Source organism: Danio rerio, chromosome 4 (genome assembly GCF_049306965.1).
Source record: "Danio rerio strain Tuebingen ecotype United States chromosome 4, GRCz12tu, whole genome shotgun sequence".
NCBI classification, from domain to species: Eukaryota; Metazoa; Chordata; class Actinopteri; order Cypriniformes; family Danionidae; genus Danio; species Danio rerio.
In genome coordinates, this window is record NC_133179.1 from 11,476,550 (window position 1) to 11,496,144 (window position 19,595).

Below are 19,595 nucleotides of genomic sequence, written 5' to 3' on the forward strand. Positions count from 1 at the left end.
AGTTTAGCTGCAACTCTAATCAAACACGCCTGCTTATTGATTTCTAGTGATCTTGAAGACACTGATTGGCATGTTCAGGTGTTTTTGATTAGATTTGGAGCTAATTTATGCAGGACACCGGCCCTCCAAGACCGAGTTTGCCCACCCCTGCTACAGCAGAATAAGAAACTGGTCCCACTTTACAATACTAATACTACTAATACAATAATATATGAATGATACTTATACAGCATTTATTAATCATAGTCTAACATTTTCTAATGCCTCATTAAAATCCAAATCCATGCTTCTTAACATTAGTTAATGCACTGTGAGTTAACTAATGAGTAACAGTAGTTTCATTAACTAACATAAACAAATGCTGTTATGTATTGTTCGTCGTTTGTTTATGTTAGTAAATGCATTAGGCAACATTAAATAATACAACCTTAATGTAAAGTGTCACCAAGAAGCTTTATATAGACAATAAAATAAGATAAATGAAGGTAAAAATCTTATGATAATATGCAAATTGCCCCAGAAATTAGTTATTTTTCTAATAAATAAAAATAGGTTTTATTTTTCTTTGCTTGCATGTGCTAATAATAGTCAAATAGGACTGCACAGTAGCCAAATGATGTAGCCTGTTAGTGTTGATTTGTTTGTAGTCTAGATATAGTATTCAATTATTTTAAAGCTGAACAAAAGATTGATTCCCAGTATTATCAACACACAGGGTAACATTCATATATATATATATATATATATATATATATATATATATATATATATATATATATATATATATATATATATATATACCTGCTACAGAGCTATTGATGCATTATTGAATTGTCAGTGCTTACAGAACATGCAAATACTTTTTCTTAATGGTTTTGAAAACTTAAACAGGTAAAAAGCATAAAATAAATAAATAAAACAGTAATTTAAATGTTATTAGAGTAAATTTTCTGCTAGAAAAGTGCGTGTAGTTTCATAAAGATACTATAAATACTTAAATCAGGCGAATATTAGCAAAAACACACAACATGCACATCCGTCTTCAGATGACAGTCAAAAGGAAATCAATGTCAACACATTATTAATGATATAATAAAAAAAGAGGAAAATGATGCGCTTTCTTCAAAGCGAGTCAAGTATGAACCGTGGTTCAAGGTAAAACTGCCATTCAATAAATCAATAACATCTAAAGCAATTACTGCCATAGAAATATCTCATGAACGACAACAAAAAAGAGGTGAACACTGCCAATCGCACAAACTGTAGGTGCAAATAATGAAACATTCCCATTTAAGAAGGATGAACAATAGAGAAGCCCTCATTTGCCTTTCATCCGAATGAAATGTGTCTGTTGATTAGTAACTGTACTGGTCGTGTTTTACTGTATGTCAGAGAATTATTATTGTGGAAATCATCCAGCATGTACTTAGTTGGTATGCTAATAATATGGTACACACCATGGTAATTGCACACCTAAATGTTTGAAAGCTGGACTCTCTTGATAAGGTTTTCGGAGTGCTTTTCTGGTGTGTCCATCGAGTAATAATGCAATCATGGCAATTACACAAACGGCTGTGTACTGTTAACTTTGATTTGCACATGAGGACAGTGCTTCTGCCCCAGAGCTCGGTGGGAGTGATAGAACAAAGATGAAGTATTCTTGTAGCATGATGATACCAGTACATTAGATATTTATTAGAATTGTAGACTCTATTGTTTATGAAAGGTATTATTTTTGAATCCGGGAGTATGTGTGTGTGTGTGTGTGTGTGTGTGTGTGTGTATACTTGACGAGCTCTTTCAATTGTTATATTGTTAAAGTGCATTTCTATGGATTGTTTGGTGATTGGTTTGTACTATGGGCATATTCGTGATCTTAAACAACTTTGTACACAATTTGCATATATTGTGTAATGGCTTCTTAAAATTGTGCAACTGTTTGGATTAGCACTCAACCTCCTGAGCTGTCAATTAACTGCTTCTCAGTGATTCTTTGTCATACTTGCACCTGAAACGATCGCTGTATGTTCTGATGTGTACAGATTGTGATAATTTTTGTAAGGAAAAAAAATGCAGTAAATATTTGAAATTTTACTGGATGTTTCAAATGTATTTTAACTAAATAAATTCTGAACCGTCAGTGTATTTTGCAGTGTGTTATATATTAGAAGTCAACTAAAAGCAAGTGAAAGTACATTAAAATATTCACTTAATTAGGTACACCTGTCCAACTGCTCGTTAACGCAAATCAGCCAATCACATGGCAGCAACTCAATGCGTTTAGGCATGTAGACACGGTCAAGATGATCAGCTGCAGTTCAAACCGAGCATCAGAATGGAGAAGAAAGGTGATTTAAGTGACTTTGAACATGGCTTGATTGCTGGTGCCAGACGGGCTTTTCTGAGTATTACAGAAACTGCTGATCTACTAGAATTTTTTACAGGAGGTTTACAGAGAATGGTCTGAAAAGGGGGAAATTCTGTTGGTGTAAATGCCTGGTTAATGCCAGAGGTCAGAGAAGAATGGCCGGACTGGTTCGAGCTGATAGAAAGGCAGCAGTAACTCGTTACAATAGAGGTCTGCAGATAAGCATCTCTAAACACAACACATCGAACATTGAAGAGGATGGGCTACAGCAGCAGAAGACCACATGGGGTGTCTCTCCTGTCAGCTAGGAACAGAAAACTGAGGCTGCAATTTGCACAGGCTCATCAAAATTGAACGATAGAAGATTGAAGAAACGTTGCCTGGTCTGAAGAGTTTCTGCTGTGACATTCGGATTGCAGGGTCATAATTTTGCATCAACAACATGAAAACATGGATCCATCCTGCCTTGTATCAACAGTTCAGGGTGGTGGTCTTGGTGTAAGGGTGTGGGGGATATTTGCTAAGCACACTTTGGGCCTTTTAGTACGGAGCATTGTGTCTTTGCCACAGCTTACCAGAGTATTGTTGCTGACCATGTCCGTTTAGGTACCAATTCTCATTATTAATTAACTAGTGACTTATTACTTGCTTTTTATTAAGATATTGTTTATTAAGGTTTGTTACTACTAATAAAGCACATATTCTGCATCATCTCTAAACCTACAAAAAACTATAGAAAGACTAAAACAGCATTAACTAACTAGTGGCTTGTTACATGCCTATAATGACGTTATTGGCTGTACTTGTAAAGCACATATTCTGCATGATCTTATTCCACATCTCAAATCCTACCTAAACCTAATACTACCTAAGACCTACCTAAACTTAATACCTAAACAAAACCGCTACCTTAATAACTGTTAATAAGCAGCACATTTTGAGGCTCTTAATAATAGTGAGAGTTGTACTTTAAAATAAAGTGTGTCCATCATTGCTGTATCTCCATCTTCCAAAAATGTTTTCAAATGCTGCCGGAGTACAGAAATTAGTTTCTAGACTCAATCCAAACACCTCTGTTATGTTAATATTGCATTCTACAGTGTGTTGTACATTAAAGTTAGTGTCAACTAAAGGAAATTAAAGTACACTAAAACAGAATTAAATTCCGCTGGGTAAATTTCACAATCAATAACAAGGAAATGAAAAGTAAGACATTGAATTAAATAAAACAATGACTAAAACAGCAATCCTTGAGTAACATATTTCAATAAACATTATGGTAATACTTTCGTTTAAGTATCAATTCTGATTATTATTGAACTAGTGGTTTATTACATGCCTATTATTATGTTATTGGCTGTACTTATAAAGTATTCTGCAAGATCTTACTCTACATTTCTGATCCTACCTAATATCTAAACCGAACAGCTACCCTAATAACTATTAATAAGCATCAAATTTGGAGTTTAAGGCAATTAATAGTGAGGATTTTACTTTAAAATAAAGTGCATCTATCATTGCCATATTTAATTCTTCCAAAAATGTTTTCAAATGTTGCTGGAGTACAGAAATTTCTTTCTAGGCTCCATGCAGAAATGACTATTAATATTCTAAAGACCCATTTTTGCATTTGCAATCTCTGCGATGGTAACCAAGTATAAGTGAAGCAGAAAATGATCCATTAAGGATGATACTGTATCTTCAGAGATGGCGGACGTCTTTCAGATTGTAGCAATGGCTCTATATGCTGCGCTCTACCAATTTTACAGACAATTTACTTAATGGCGTCACACTGTTCAGATGTAATTAGGCTTTCTCTGATACTTAATAATTAATGACACAGACAGAGTTGGAAAGAGAAGAAGAGCACACAGAAGAAAGACCTCAAGCCAATTAAACAAATAAAAGGTAAGACGTTTGTCCAAGTATGATCATTTTTAAATGAAAAAATATTTTACACGATGTTAATACAGCTTTAATGTGTCTGAAATTTTTGTATCTATATACATTAATATATATCCAGCCCACGTCAAGGTCGCTTAACATAAAAACAGAGTTAAATGACTTAAAAGAAGATAGAAGCGCCAGTCATATAATGCCGGCACTGAAGAGTAAAATGTGCTTAACACAAAGGTAGATGTTGCTGAAAGAGGCAAATGCATTCAATCTTACCTCTGAGCCTCGGACTGCTAAAAGGTGCTTTATCAAAAGCCTGGCGCTCCTTAGAAAACCTTGATCAGGCTGACAGGCAACTGGCATTTCCTTCATCTCTGCGAATATCAAAGGGTCGTTTGCTTCAGCGGATTGCCAACCATTTGGTCTGCTGTGGGTAAAAAAGAAAAGATGTCAGAAAACAAATCGGTCTTAACGTTGAACGTGTTACCATGAGCTATAAACTGTAAAGATCTAACAGTCCTGATTTCAAGCTCATTTAGCACATTTAGGCTGTTGTTTTGACCCAAAATAAGAGCAACTGGATAGAGTCAGAAGAGTGTTATTGCAAAATAAGAGTGAGCAAGAGAGGTTTTGTATCATCATAACATTTTAAATGTGTGTGAAAATGCCTTACTCTGTTGTTCACACTTTTGAATATGAAGAAAAAACTCATATACTAGTTGATCTGGTATTTAAAATATATATACAGTACATAATTGCTACCATAAAATTATAGTAAATCTAACCACAAGTTTTTTTCCATGTCCTTTTGCATTTTATTAATGCATGATAATATACTAATAGGTGGTTTGCATGTTTTTGCATTATATTACTGTACACTTTATTTATATTTAATCCACAGAACATCTTGTCATATCCTATAGCATCATCATACAGTGTTTTTGTAATGCAAAGTAATGCAAAGAAAAAACATTCTCCTGCTCACACACTAAAAACCCTAATAAGTTGATTGAACTCGTCTGATTGAGTAAACTAGTTGCTTTAATGTATTTGAGTAATGGGAAATTGACAACTCAATTAAATTAGTTGACCAAATGTGGTCTCTCCATTTAGTTAACTTAATGTGTGTTTAAGTACAGAAGACTTAAAATGGCTAGACTAAACTACCACATTTTTCAGCTTTTGTATTTTTTTCCTTTCATGGTGAATCGTTTAAAGAATTATTGCTTAAAGTTAAAATGTTAAGTTCAGAGAACTTAAAAAATGAATTAAAAGTTTTTTAACGTCAAGTTATATTAACTTAATATCTTTAGTAATGATGACAGTTTACAGAGCACTGTTGAATAACATAAATGAAATATTTAAGTTAAAACACAATCATTATCTCAGCTTAACTTAAGTTAATAAACAAGACAATTTTATTACTGTCTAAAAAGGTTGACTAAAATAATCGCAATGCATCATGATTGACCGCAGGAGTCAAGTAATCCAGGAAACATTTTGCACTTTAGTATAGTATAGTACAGTACAGATTAGGGCTACATAATACTGAAAAAAAGGACATTGCATTTCAGTTTTTTCTGCAAAACAAATTGCTAAATTGAGTATTTTGTTCTCTGGAATAAATAAATAAGTCTATTTAAAAAAAAAAACATTTATAAAATTACATTAATTGGGATGATTTTGCATCTGAATACAATATACAGTAATAAACCAATCACAAGCATTGATCAATTCAATAGAGCAAAGATACAAATGAAATAAACAGTATTTCATAGTTTTCTGGGAGTTTAGCAGTATTCAGGCCCGAATTGAATAATCAAATGTAAAACAACACTATAGTATATCAATGGATATGCAGATAAATACATTTGATCTTTATTAAAGTTAAAAACATAGTAACTTGTGTTTAAATTATTTAAAGTGGCTTGAAATGCTTACACAGGTCTTAAAAACACATGCAGATGATAAACTTTAGGAAAAAGTATTGATCATTTTTGCAAATCATGTATGTTTTTAACTGTGGTTCCATTATATTAACATCCCCACACTGCAGATCCTGCAATGTAATTATTGCGGATGCACACATTACGATATTGATGCTGAAACGATAAATTGTGCAACCCAAGTTTAATTCAGTATGCTAATATCAGCCTATTTGTTTTCATTTACTGTAAAATTGTATAGCAATTTCGGGGTAAATTTGATTTTATATTTGCACATTTTGCACTTTTTAACACACAAGTCGGATTATGCATTATTTGGCTGCAACAGTATATGCTTAATGATGACTTTGAGCTCTTAATTACACAATAAAACTCAAATAATACAATCTCTGAGCTCATCAAACCAAATCCATGCTACTGTACAGTATATCTAAGTTTTTATTATCCCTCTATAAAATACAGTGCATCATTTTTCAGCAAGTTTGGCTTATAGACCTATTGAAAACTGTCACACATCTTCGTAACCTGCTAGACCTCTCTAAACTGAAAATTGCATGTCACCGGTTTGCTCAATAAACACGACAATGACTAAAAAACAAAGTCTCCATCTGAGATTGTAAAAAATATATAAGAGCAAGGTGTTTCAGACAGTGTACTTAGTCATTACAGTGCGCTACTGGCTTCTATTATACAGAAACGATTAGACATGCGAGCGACTGAAGCATGCATGCTGTTTGTATCCTGTATAAATTCTACAGCGCATTCAGTCTCCTAAGATACAGGCTGCAGGGCCAGCGTGTGTGAATGTGTTCACCTTGTCAGTTTAATTGTTGAACTGTCAGTCACACAAGGCAACAAGGGTCCATTTATACTCCCTCGGGCTGACATCTGACATGTTCTCCATTCTAGCCACTTCTGGAGACTAATGCAAGACGTAATGAAAGGCTGATGATTGTGGACAACTTGTGCCTGGTGTCTGAGAAACTGGTTTAGACGAAATGTGTTAATGGAATTTCTCATCACATGTACTTAATGTGTAACTTTTCGATTGCTAATAGTGTTATTTGCAATAAATTGAATCATTTACTCACACAAGAGTGGTGTTTTTACCTCTGCTTATAATAAATGTTTATTGTAATGTTATTTCCAGATTGTATTAATATTTTGAACTAGCTTTTACATTCAGATTTATTTCAAAATCAAATAAAAAGTACTCAGGGGTAGCTTAAATAATGTGTCGGTGCTCTTTGGGTAAGAGATTCATCAGAATAAACTGCAAAAATCAGTCCAAGGCAATCAAAAATGTGGAAAAAATATCATAAAGCATTTATTCACATGGCTAAAACTGTTGACCTTGTTTAACATATTATTTTAGTATTGTTTAGATTTTCTATTGAGTCATGAGACCATAGCATTGAAAAGAAACTCCAGACCTGATCTCTGTTACCCTGATGAAGGCAGTTCTTTGCCGAAACAAAAAATGTGTTTTTTCCACATTTTTCAAGTGCCTTGGACTGGTTTTTGCCATTTATTAAGATTTATTTGTTTGTTTAGCAATTTTAGGCAGCTTGTTATTTAAAAAAAATTATATAAGAAAGGGTTATAACACAGCAAAGCAAGGTAAGAGAAACTGTGTTGTAATGTTCACAAAAAACAGTATAACAAGACTCAGCCAAGAGGTGTGCGCTGTATTGAAAGTCCATCTAATCAGCCTTTGAGCAGCTCACAGCTGCGTGAGTGTAATTAATAGTGATCTGGAACAGGTGTATGTGTGTGGTGCATGACTGGAACTTGTAGTCCATATACCAGTGGATTTGTAGCCATTTAGCGATCTGCCAGGGTTAGATCGCTGGTGTTTGTTACCACTGATAACATTGATATCAATCACACGGACTTTCGTTGTAAATATTTTAATTTATATATTGTTATTTATTACATTCTTTACTTTAATTAAGCTTAAATTAAGAGTAACAACACAGAAACAAAACAGATGAAAGAGTTTATGAGACATTCTTTAAATTATCCACTTTTTAAAGTGAATTATTTATAATTCAGTATGTTTGGCATGTTTCACAAACAGCAGAAGTCAGAATTAATAGTTCCCCTTTGATTTTTTTATTTTTTTTAATATTTCCCAAATTATGTTCAACAGAGCAAAGAAATTTTCACAGCATGTTTGATAATATTTTTTCCTTCGTAGAAAATCTTATTTGTTTTATTTTGGCAAGAATAAAAGCAGCTTTTTTTTTTTTTTAAACAACATTACGGACAAAATTATTAGCCCCCTTAAGCCTTCTTGTTGTTTTTTTCAATAGTCTACAGAACAAACCATTGTTATACAATAACTTGCCTAATTAACCTAGTTAAGCCTTTAAATGTCACTTTAAGGTAAATATTAGTGTCTTGAAAAATATCTAAAATTATTTACTGCCATCATGGCAAAAATAAAATAAATCAGCTTGATGCTAGCAAACCACATAAGTATAATATCATTATTCACAAAAGGCTACTTCATGTTTTAAGGCCTATTTCAACAATACAGTGCGGAGCAAAAAAAGCAGGATAACTTAAAATGACAACAAAAAATAAAAGAACAACCTTTCAGTCTGAAGGTTTGATTGGATAAAGAGTCCAATTTAATAGAGTTCTTTTAGTAAAAAAAAAAAAAAAGATGTTTTCTGTGTTTAAGCAGCACTGAAATAAGGTAATAACCATTTGCAATGAACATCAGGCCTGTGATTTGGCTTCAGGTGCATTTAATAGCACATCAGGTGGTAGCGGTCAATTGCTTAGCTATGAAGTCCTCAGAACTGAGGTCAAAATGAGGAAAACTTTTTAATGTGCATGACTGGACCATTTGTTTGTCAGGCAGTACATTTTAAAAGCAAAAAAGAACAGCTTCAGTTCTAATTGATAACTGCTGAGCGGGTCACAAAGACCTTGTGAAGCCACACAAACTTCAGTTGAAGATTTGTTGGCTGAGGTTTTTAGTGCTTGTCAGATTTTTTCTACACTTTTACTTTCAGATGTAGGGGGACTAAACCTCACACAAGATTTTAGCAGGAAGCATGTTAGCCTTGCTGAAAGTCTATCCAGTGTTGTATATCTGTCCTGCTTCCTTGTCATTGATTTTGCATTAGTGATGTCCTGATCAACGCGAGCCAGAGGTTATTCTGTGATATATGAGTCTTGTCATGTTGAGGATACATAGTGGACAAGGAGCTCATCTCTCTTTTATGAGGGTCGTCACAGTCACCCTGTAATCCTTCACAGATACTATGGTTCATGGCTTAATCACCAAGCTGCTAGGCACAGATGATTTTAATTCTCAGAACGAATGAAAAAAAAAGTAATAAGCGGGAGAATAAGTTACAATGCTCTACTCATAACAGCCCCTGCGAACATGTGAACACAATGCCTCCATATGCATCTGACTCATACACACAGCATGTCTCCTTCTGTAATCATCAGCTAAGAGCTGTCATGTCATTTGAAGGTTTGATTATTAGAGGGCATCACACTTCTGCTTCTTATACTTCACACATTCTGGTGGAGGAGTCACTGTTGACGTGCCCCATCAGACTGCACTGACATTATCCGGAAAAATTAAATAAATTCCTCAGGATAAGCTGCGGTTCTTATCTATAAACCTCAATCTATATGTGCCACATAACCATGAAATGGCTGAATAACATGCTTGAGAAAACAGTGTTTTCTGCGCTGAGAAAGCAAATGCATTTGGAGTGCACTTCCAAACACCTCAGACTCAAATTGATTTGCCAAAAAGTCTACACATTCTGGGGAAGCTTTCGCTGTTGCAGAAATTCAGAGGTAGTACTGTGTGTTTGGGTTTAGATATGCGGTAAACATGGTAGACCAATCACAATCCATCTGAACAATCAGATTAGGCTTTCAGAAAAGAGGACACAGACTGGATCATTGGACAAACCATTTCATACACTAGCAATGCTTCCATCCACTTATTTTAAGTGCATTTTGGGATATCACAAACAAAATACCTAAATGGAAGCAAAAAGACTTGCATAAATTCTGAAAATGCGCAGGATAACTGATAAGCGAGTAGATAAACTTTTTAAAAACTCTTTAAAGACTACCATGAAATCACATTTACCATATAAATTCCAGCATGCACATCAAAGAAGGTATGTGATTTTGTTTTACAGACCATGTGGTGGCAATATTGGAAAGACCAGAGGACTGACCACATTGTAAAACAACTGAAATGTTGTTTTGGTCATTCTAAAATGCCTTATTCAAGTTTATCATCAAAGTGATTGAGTATTATTACCTCTCAAAACTATATTGGGCAGCTGCGCTCCCAAAACGTGGTCTCACGCCTCCAAAAGTAATTTACCAAATAATTTTCTGCAGAAGAAAAAGGCCCACAATGGCTTCTACCGTAGCAAATTCTATTTATCTTTTTTATTCGAGGATAGTAATCAATATAAAAAGTTCATAAATGTACATTATTACATGTTGATAATAGAGATGATTGTAAAAACGCAAAAATATATATAAATGTTTTAATAAAGGAATGTGTTGATGAAAGGTGATTGTAAAAAATAACAAAATGAGAAAGGTATGATCAAATTTTAGTTAATGGCTGTTTGCAGTACCATCTATGTTTTATGTCTATGCTGTAAAAAAAAAAAAAACGTACATATGGTGAATTAAGCGTGTAAAGATGCCAAAAGGATGGAATATGTCTCATGTAGAAAGAAAAGATAAGTCAAAAATAATAATAATCAGTTGAATAGACGAATGATGTGTGTGGTAATGGGGTGGGGAAAATAATAAGCTTGCATTTCATCCTGCTGAATGTATTTTGTTTAAAGAATTGTTTTAAGTGTATTTTTGTTAAAATAAAATAAACTAAAAATAAATAAATAAATAAATAAACAAACAAATAAATAAATAAATAAATAAATAAATAAATAAATAAATAAATAAATAGATAAATACATTTGGACGATTTTGTTCTGGTTGACACATGGGATGGAACTAGATTTGTTTACAAATGTTTTATGCGATATTCAAGTCTTATAATCTTTGGATGGAAATGTGGCTACCACTTTGAAAAAGGTGAGGCTTTAATGTTTGACATTTATTATTATTATTATTATTATTTTTACCTTAGATCAGGGGTGCCCAAACTTTGTCCTGGAAAGCCAGTGTCCTTCATATTTTAGCTCCAACTTGCCTCAACACAATTGCACGGATGTTTTTAGAAAGCCAAGTAAGAGCTTGATTAGCCAGCCCAGGTGTGTCTTATTAAGGTTGGAACCAAACTTTACAGGACTGCGTTTGGGCACCCCTGTCTTGGACAGATTGTTGAAGAGCAAATTAGAAAGAGAGCAAGTAGAAAATGAAGAAACTTAAATGTAATATTGGTGTAAATTATTATATTTTATATATGAAGGATAATAACATAATTAATAAATATTTTTAAAATTATTGAAAACTTTGGTTCATGTAAACCAAAAAAAAAATAGATTATCAATTTATAATGCTACAAAAACTTCATATAGTTTTTCACTTTATGTTTTACCACTAATGCCTGTTACGACTTCAGAGAAGCTCCTTCACGCTATCCTGTGAACATTATGCAGCTAGTTGTAAACAACTTCATCCATTACTGTCTATTTCTCGAAACACAAGAGCTCTCACACATAAAACGCAGCACCTACTTTCCAAGCTATGACAGAGGTGCCGGCGGTGGATGTGTATTGATATGAGGAACCCGAAATAGACATTTTGCCCCTTGGATCAGAGCACAGAAATCATCTTTCATTAGAGCTCTCTTCGCTGATATCCTTTGACACACACGCACACATAAACTCATGAATAAACAAGATGGCTGCATTTGTGTGTCTGAACACAGTTCACACAGGGGATGGAGAGCAAAAAAAGGACATGATCAGATCATCTAGCTTTTTAAATATGAGACACTTTCATGTATTACCTGTTGGAACTTGTTTTGAAGCAATCTCCTGTTTGCATAGTTTGAACTGTGATCTCTGTGAGGTAAATTACTTTGTTTTTACTGTTTAACTTTTTTACTAAATACTATAATTTCCTTAGTAAATACTGTAAATAAAACTATTTAATTACATGAAGGCTGATTTTGCTGTAAAGAGTGTAAACATCATGGCTTAGTGTTTGCTTGAGCAATCTGAAAGTTTTTATTATTCACATTTTATAGGAATTCTAATAAAGCCACAACATTTTTTCAAGACACATATCCTATTTATTTAACATGTGTCCTATCCAGTCTGTTCGATGCCATGAAACTCGCAGGGATTTAGTGAAGCCGTTCGCTGCATGTGTTATGACAGCTTTTACAGAGCTGCAGCTCTAATTCCGTAGAATTACACATCTGACTTTGACAATCGCTTCAAATATGTCGCTTTTGGTAAGTCAGCGTGCTCTTGGATTTAAGCATGGTTGCACCTTCCTGTTACACAGTTTAATCTGAGAATTCTATATCGTAAATCGCTAACATGGACACAGAAACGTGACGGTGAATTTTAATGATGACATTCATTAGAGTGATCAATGAAGACTAAGCCATCATGGTAGATACAGGCCAATGTCTTTCTCCTGCTGTAAATAATCCTGCACACATTGTCCTGTGCTCAGAAGCACATCGTGTAATTTTTTTTGGTTGTGAATTTACAACACGAAATAGCTTCCATAATGGTTTTTAAATTACTTACTATTATTACTACCTATGCCTAATAGTGGGCAGGTATTCAACACATATATTGATTCAAAAGAACTGTGTAACCATTGATTGATTGACACAGATGTACATATTACTGATGGATTGATGACTGAATATAATTGGAATTAATTTACACAAATGGACAAATTATTTAACAGATAGATGGACTGAAAGATGTATTGATTAATAGACAACTGGACAAACTAAAATTCGATGGATGGATGGATACAGATGAACATTTAACTGATGGATTGATGAGTGGATAACTGACAAATGTTGACAAATTTCTTTTTGGATGGATGGATGGATGGATGGACACATTACTGATGGATTGATGGGTAGATATGATTGAACAAAATTATGATTGATGGATTTACACAACTGAACAAATTAATTAACAGATAGATGGTTTGTATGATGGACGAATTGCTTTTCGGATGGATGGATGGATGGACACATATTACTGATAGATTGATGGGCAGATATGATTGAACAAATTTATGATTGATGGATTTACACAACTGAACAAATTAATTAACAGATAGATGGTTTGTATGATGGACGGATTGCTTTTTGGTTGGATGGATGGATGGATGGATGGATGGATGGATGGATGGATGGATGGATGGACGGACACATTACTTATGGATTGATCAGTAGATATGATTGGACAAATTTATGATTGATGGATTTACACAACTGAACAAATTAATTAAAATATAGATGGACTGAAATATGGATTAATTCTTAATGAACATTGGATCAATATATGGATGGATGGATACAGATGGACATTACAGATGGATTGATGAGTGGATATGATTGGACAAATGATAGACAGAGCTGGACAAACTAAAATTGGATGGATGGATGGATGAATGGATACGAACCGACTAACAAATAAATGCATTGAAGGATGGATGATTTGATTAATTGACCGACACAACTAGTCAAACTAACATTGGATGGATGAATGGACATATTACTGATGAATTGAAGAGTGGATATAATCAAACAAATTCATGATCGATGTATTGACAAAAAAAGAAAAATGAATTAACAGATAGATAGATTGAAGGATGGATGGATTGATTAATTGATAGATACAACTGGACACACTAACAATGGATGAATAGACATAAACTGACTAATAGATAGATAGACAGACAGACAAACAGACAGATTTAAAACCAAAAATATCCTTTATCTGCGTGTGAATTGCCCAGTGGCGCTCAGTAACTAAGCTCTATACACAGGAAATGGTATTTCTATGAATGAGTGTCCAGCAGACGCCCACTCCACACATCATGAGTCATTGACTGAGACTTGGTGTTCTCAGAGTCAGTGGGTGCCGCCAACTGTACACTGTTAGATCACTGCATTGCGAGACATAACCCGAGTTGACTCTCTCAGACACAAACACAAAAACACGCACAGTCGTACTGTAATTTAAACAAGCTAAGCTATGGGTGCAGATGCATACAAATAAAACAGCATTTATTCTTAATTAATCTTTGGAAGACCTCCAACTCCTCAAGTTTGAAAAAATTTGTTAAAGCTCACAGAAAATGGAAAATTAATTAATAGGAGCTTCAATTCTGATTCTATTGTATAATGCTAAGACATAATGTAAATTCTGGCCCTTTTCATGCAATTGCATGTTTCTATCTTATGATTTGTCTTGTTTTCAAGTCAAGTTGACACAGCTGATTGCAATATTTATATATTCACAGTTCTAAGAAGAAAAGTACACATTCTAAGGACAATAAAAATGGCAAAAAAAACAACTCAGAATTCTGAGTCGGAATTGTTTTTCTCATAATTGTGAGTTTCTATCTTGCAATTCTAAGTATATATCTCACAATTATGACTTCATATCTATAACAATCCTATTTTTTTTTTATTTAGTTGATTTTTATGCGATTCCTCATCTCAATGGCATGTTTGCTTCTCTGATAGAAACCCTAAGCCACTAAAAAATTGCAAGAAATAAAGATCTTTTTTTAATCCATGCTATTTATTTTATGCTTATGCATGCGACCCACTGACACACCGCTATAGGGAACCACCTTTAATACTCCTAATTTTGTCTCCAGTCTTATAGTAAGTATAAAACAGGTGATTCTGGGCTTTGAAAGATTAGTTAGCAAATATCTGTAATATCCCCTAAAGCAAGACTGCTCTCCATCTGGCACATCATCACCAGGCTTTTAACAGCAGGCAAAGCATCTGTGGTCAGAGTTTGATGTCCATTACGGGAAGCCAAGATTCTGCTGTTGGCTTGACAGGTTTGAGATTTGAGAATAAGGATCATCAAGGGGGAGGTAGATTGATGCCCTCATGGTCAGGCTAAAGCTGTTTGATACTGTCGGCTAGACTCAGGTCCCATCTCAATTTGGTGAGCAGTGGAGATAAGCCTGCCGGTGGTGTGCGCTAAAGCCATCCATCCATCCTGGTGCCAATAGAATGATAAGAAGCCTGGCGTGAATGTGTTAGCTGGAGGGTTACAGACATTTCTCGCCAACATAATGAATTTTAACATGCTACTGCAAAAAAAAAATATATTTAAATAAAAATACTATATTATATGAAAAAAAAACAAGACAAGAATTAATTTGTATTAATTTTCACACTCTCATTCTTACATTTTAGTACAATTTGCTCATCCACCAATGAGGGATATTGTTATTTATAGTATACTGTACAGTATGTTTAAAGTGGGGTTTGGGGACATGTCTCCAAAATCTTAAAGGGCACCTAGGTTACCCCTTTTTCAGATTTAATATGAATCTTTTGTGTTTCCAGAATGTCTCTGTAAAGTTTCAGCTCAAAACACCCATCAGATTTTTATTATACCTTTTACAAGTTTCTCTTTTATACCTTTTTGCATCAGGTAGCGGTTTTGTTGTACTGCGCCTTTAAGGATAGTCCTCCCCGTCCACCGTTTCCACGTGCCCTAATTTCCTCCCTCGATTGCGTCAGACAACAGACAGACTTAAAGGAAGCAGAGTAAAAGAGCATATTTCATGAGTTATATATTTTATAAAGCACAGAATAAAAACTTAAATTAGAGTCTTCTAAATCTGGCACCTGGTAGTTAAAACCTTGTCTGACAAAATCTATTTAATTAGCAGTCAAACTTTCCAGTTTTCACCGAATTTGCAAGATGTTGAGCTGTTGAAGAGACAGAAAGTCTACAACAGCAGGCTGTCCAGATGACGGTCACAGGAACCCTTTTAGCCATAGCAAAACACGATTTCTAGAATGTTGTTTTCAGAAGCAAGTGTTTGGCATTTTATGAAGCTCTATAGAAGAGTGAATACTAATACTTCAAAAACTAATACATCAAAAGCTCCTCCAGCTTGTTCTCTATGTTCACTTAGCCACCAACTGTTATGCATTTCTACATATCAATGTTGCTGTCACACAATTAAATGTTTAAAGAAGTTCCTTGAAGTTGAAAACAATGACATAATGAAATGGCAGAACCAGAGTCCTGACCTACACATGACTGAATTTCTCAGAAAAATCATTGTATGTGCATCATGAGTTATACCTAAGAAATCCAGTCAGTAAGCTGTGGAAAAGACTCCAAGAAGAGAGAACCATGATCAAATCAGAACAGTATATAAGACAGATGACGTTTTGTGGCCTCAGATGTGCTGAATGGATTCAAAGCAAGGGCCTATAGACTTTCTACAATTTTTAAAGGGAAGTTCACGCAAAAAGAAAGTATTATTTATGTAATTTGAACAATTCACTTGCCCTGAAACCATTGAATTTCTTCATTCTGTTGAACACAAAAGATGATATTTTGGAGAATGCTGAAAATGTGGAACCATTGACTTCCATAGTAAGAAAAAAATTACTATTAAAGTCAGTGGTTTCAAATTTCTTCGACATATCTTATTTAGTGTTCAATAGAAGAAAGAAACTCATAAGCGTTTGAAACAAGTAAACGGTGAGTAAATGATGACAATTTAAAATTTTGGGTGAACTATCCCTTTACCTGATGTAATCTTCAGAAATATTATTTGTGATCTTTCTTTGGTCTACTATTACTGTTGATCTCTAATTTTGACCACAAAATGGTTGTTGAAGAGCCTTTGGTCATCCAGTAAAACACTGTTAGCATGATATAGCCACAACTAAAACTCCTTAATGGGCAAAGATTACATTATTTCTGAAAAAAGAATGCAGAATATTTATAATGTAATTTAATGTACATTATTTTAAGTTGTTCCTCCAACACAGATCTATCTATCTATCTATCTATCTATCTATCTATCTATCTATCTATCTATCTATCTATCTATCTATCTATCTATCTATCTATCTATCTATCTATCTATCTATCTATCTATCTATCTATCTATCTATCTATCTATCTATCTATCTTCTAAACTTCATTTCAGGCTGAAAAGTTATGGAAAATTTCAAGCCGCAGGGTGTAAAGACAGTTCGGTGGGGTTTGCTTACTGTGGACTTGGCCTCCTGCGGTATCTATGGAAACCCCCGTCTGCTTCGGCAGTCTCTGTAAGAATTTAATAGGTATACCTGCGTTCCCAGGGTGACCAGACGGCAGATAAAGCTGGTGTCAGTCACAGCTGTTCTTTGAGAACACGTCCATTATTGTCGGAGCGCACTCATGATTTAATTGCTTGTGAGTAACACTTCACATTACAACATCATCCAGATGAACTGCGGTGTATAATGGACCAGTGATTAATATGAGCACAATGTGTATGTTGTAGAGCAAAGCTGTGCATTACAATCGAAGCAGTGTGACCTAATGTGCTCCTAAATCTGACATTTTTGGCCTGTTTTAAAGGTAGAAATTTGGAGGAATAGTTAAAAAAGATTAAATGAAAATAAAATTAAGGACTGGATGTTAGTTTTGTTTAGTTTTTTTGTATTTATACAGTATGGTGAATGATTGAAAGAGACAGCAACATGCACATCACAACCACATAGATTAGATCTGGTTAGCCTGTCAGAGGTTTCCACCTTGTGATCAACAAGTGAACTGCAGTTGAATGTGTGCATGCTGTACATATGTTCTGGTACATATTGTGCTCGTTCAAAAAAGTAAAATAGGTAAATTAATCTTAAGGGAATGGGTACACTTGAACTAAATTTGCTTCCCTATAAAACTTAAAACATATTTTAAAAGGGTTTAATGTGTTTATGTAACATTAATAATCGTAAGGAAATGGGTACACTTGAACTAAATTTGCTTCCCCATAAATTTTTTATGTAAAATAAACACAAGGCCTTAATAGTCTGATAATAACACTTATAACTTGAGTAACGTTAGAGCCTAAAACATAACAAGCTTTAACAAACCAATTACAGTAACGTGAAATAACAAAGTAAGAAGGTATAGAAGTAAACATGTATAGTAGGTAGTTGTGTGGGCAAGTTAAAGTACTCTAGATACAGAAAGAAAGAAGTTCTCTTACCTGTAAACATCCATAATGTGTATTCATATCTGCAGCGTCTTCCTTTAGAGACACTGAAAACAATCGGATTATATTTACAAGCCTGAAAACACAGACAAACTTTAGACAATGTGAAAACAACTTTCTTATCTAAGTCTAAAGTAGTCATCCATTAATGTACTATTTAAGAATAGTATTGCTAATGAAACTGTTAAAACAGTGATGACATTGAGTTACCAATTCACGACAGATATAGGCTAATTTGGTCATTTTGACCTAACGTTAATTTATAACATGTTTTAAGACAGGATTCATCTTTACAAACATTTACCTGGATTAAGTACGCATGTGTTTACGATACTTTGTTCTGTCGACGTTTGTTTGCGTGTTTGTAAATTAACGCCACTAATTACTGCACGCGCATATCAAATCTCCATGACGTAACAGCAATTAAAGAGACCGCACCCTTTGTGATCAAAACAACACATTTGCTACAAATAACTATTGTGCTTTTCTGAATAAAGGACTCTGACAATTTGTCAGAATTAAATAGATGTTATGCCTTACCTAATTCAGCCTCTACGGAGGTTTCTCTAGTCTAGGGAAAATGTGTGAAATTGGCTTTATTTTTACATGTAAATGAAAATGGAACACGTGGGCACAAACAAAAATGTTTTTAATATATATTTTTATATCACATTTATTTCGTTTTTTCACATATGCAAACAGCACAATCAATGAACAAGACAAAAACATTCAATAACAACAACAAAATAGATTATAACATAAAATAATACAAATAAAATATATTTCGTTTTGCAATTAACCAAAAGACAACATAAGATAGGTCAGAACTTATTTTAGAACCTTTTTTGCTCTAAGTAACATCATGGAATTCTCATACTAACACTATATATATATTAAAATAGCATCAGTATTGCAGGAATGATTAGGACAAATCCACATAAACGTGTGGAAAAGCCCTTCAGCACCAAGGACAGGGACAACAATTCAGTACCAGCTTTTACTGCATGTGTGATGACAGACAGGTAGAACAAACAGATCTCTTTGCCGCGCTAAATGATTTAAAATATGAAATGTGTATGAAAATAATGTGAGATAAGTTTTTAACAAAAAAATAAGACAAGAATTCAGATCTAGCAAACAATAACAAGACACCCTTAGCACTAAACAATAAA

General features: G+C 34.0%; 1 long non-coding RNA gene across 2 annotated transcripts in view; it reads right to left on the reverse strand.

The window, feature by feature from the left end:
• LOC137491393 (uncharacterized) overlaps positions 1 to 18,838 on the reverse strand; it is an 89,289-nt gene extending 70,451 nt beyond the window's left edge. The window contains exons 1-4 of one of the 2 annotated variants that reach the window (XR_011011379.2): positions 18,728 to 18,838; positions 18,418 to 18,499; positions 15,836 to 15,949; positions 4,541 to 4,691 (exon numbers count right to left, since the gene is read on the reverse strand). This is a non-coding gene — a long non-coding RNA (uncharacterized lncRNA). The remainder of the gene's footprint in view (positions 1 to 4,540; positions 4,692 to 15,835; positions 15,950 to 18,417; positions 18,500 to 18,727) is intronic. The other variant, XR_012401958.1, reaches the window with a different exon arrangement.
• Between the last annotated feature and the right edge of the window lie 757 nt (positions 18,839 to 19,595).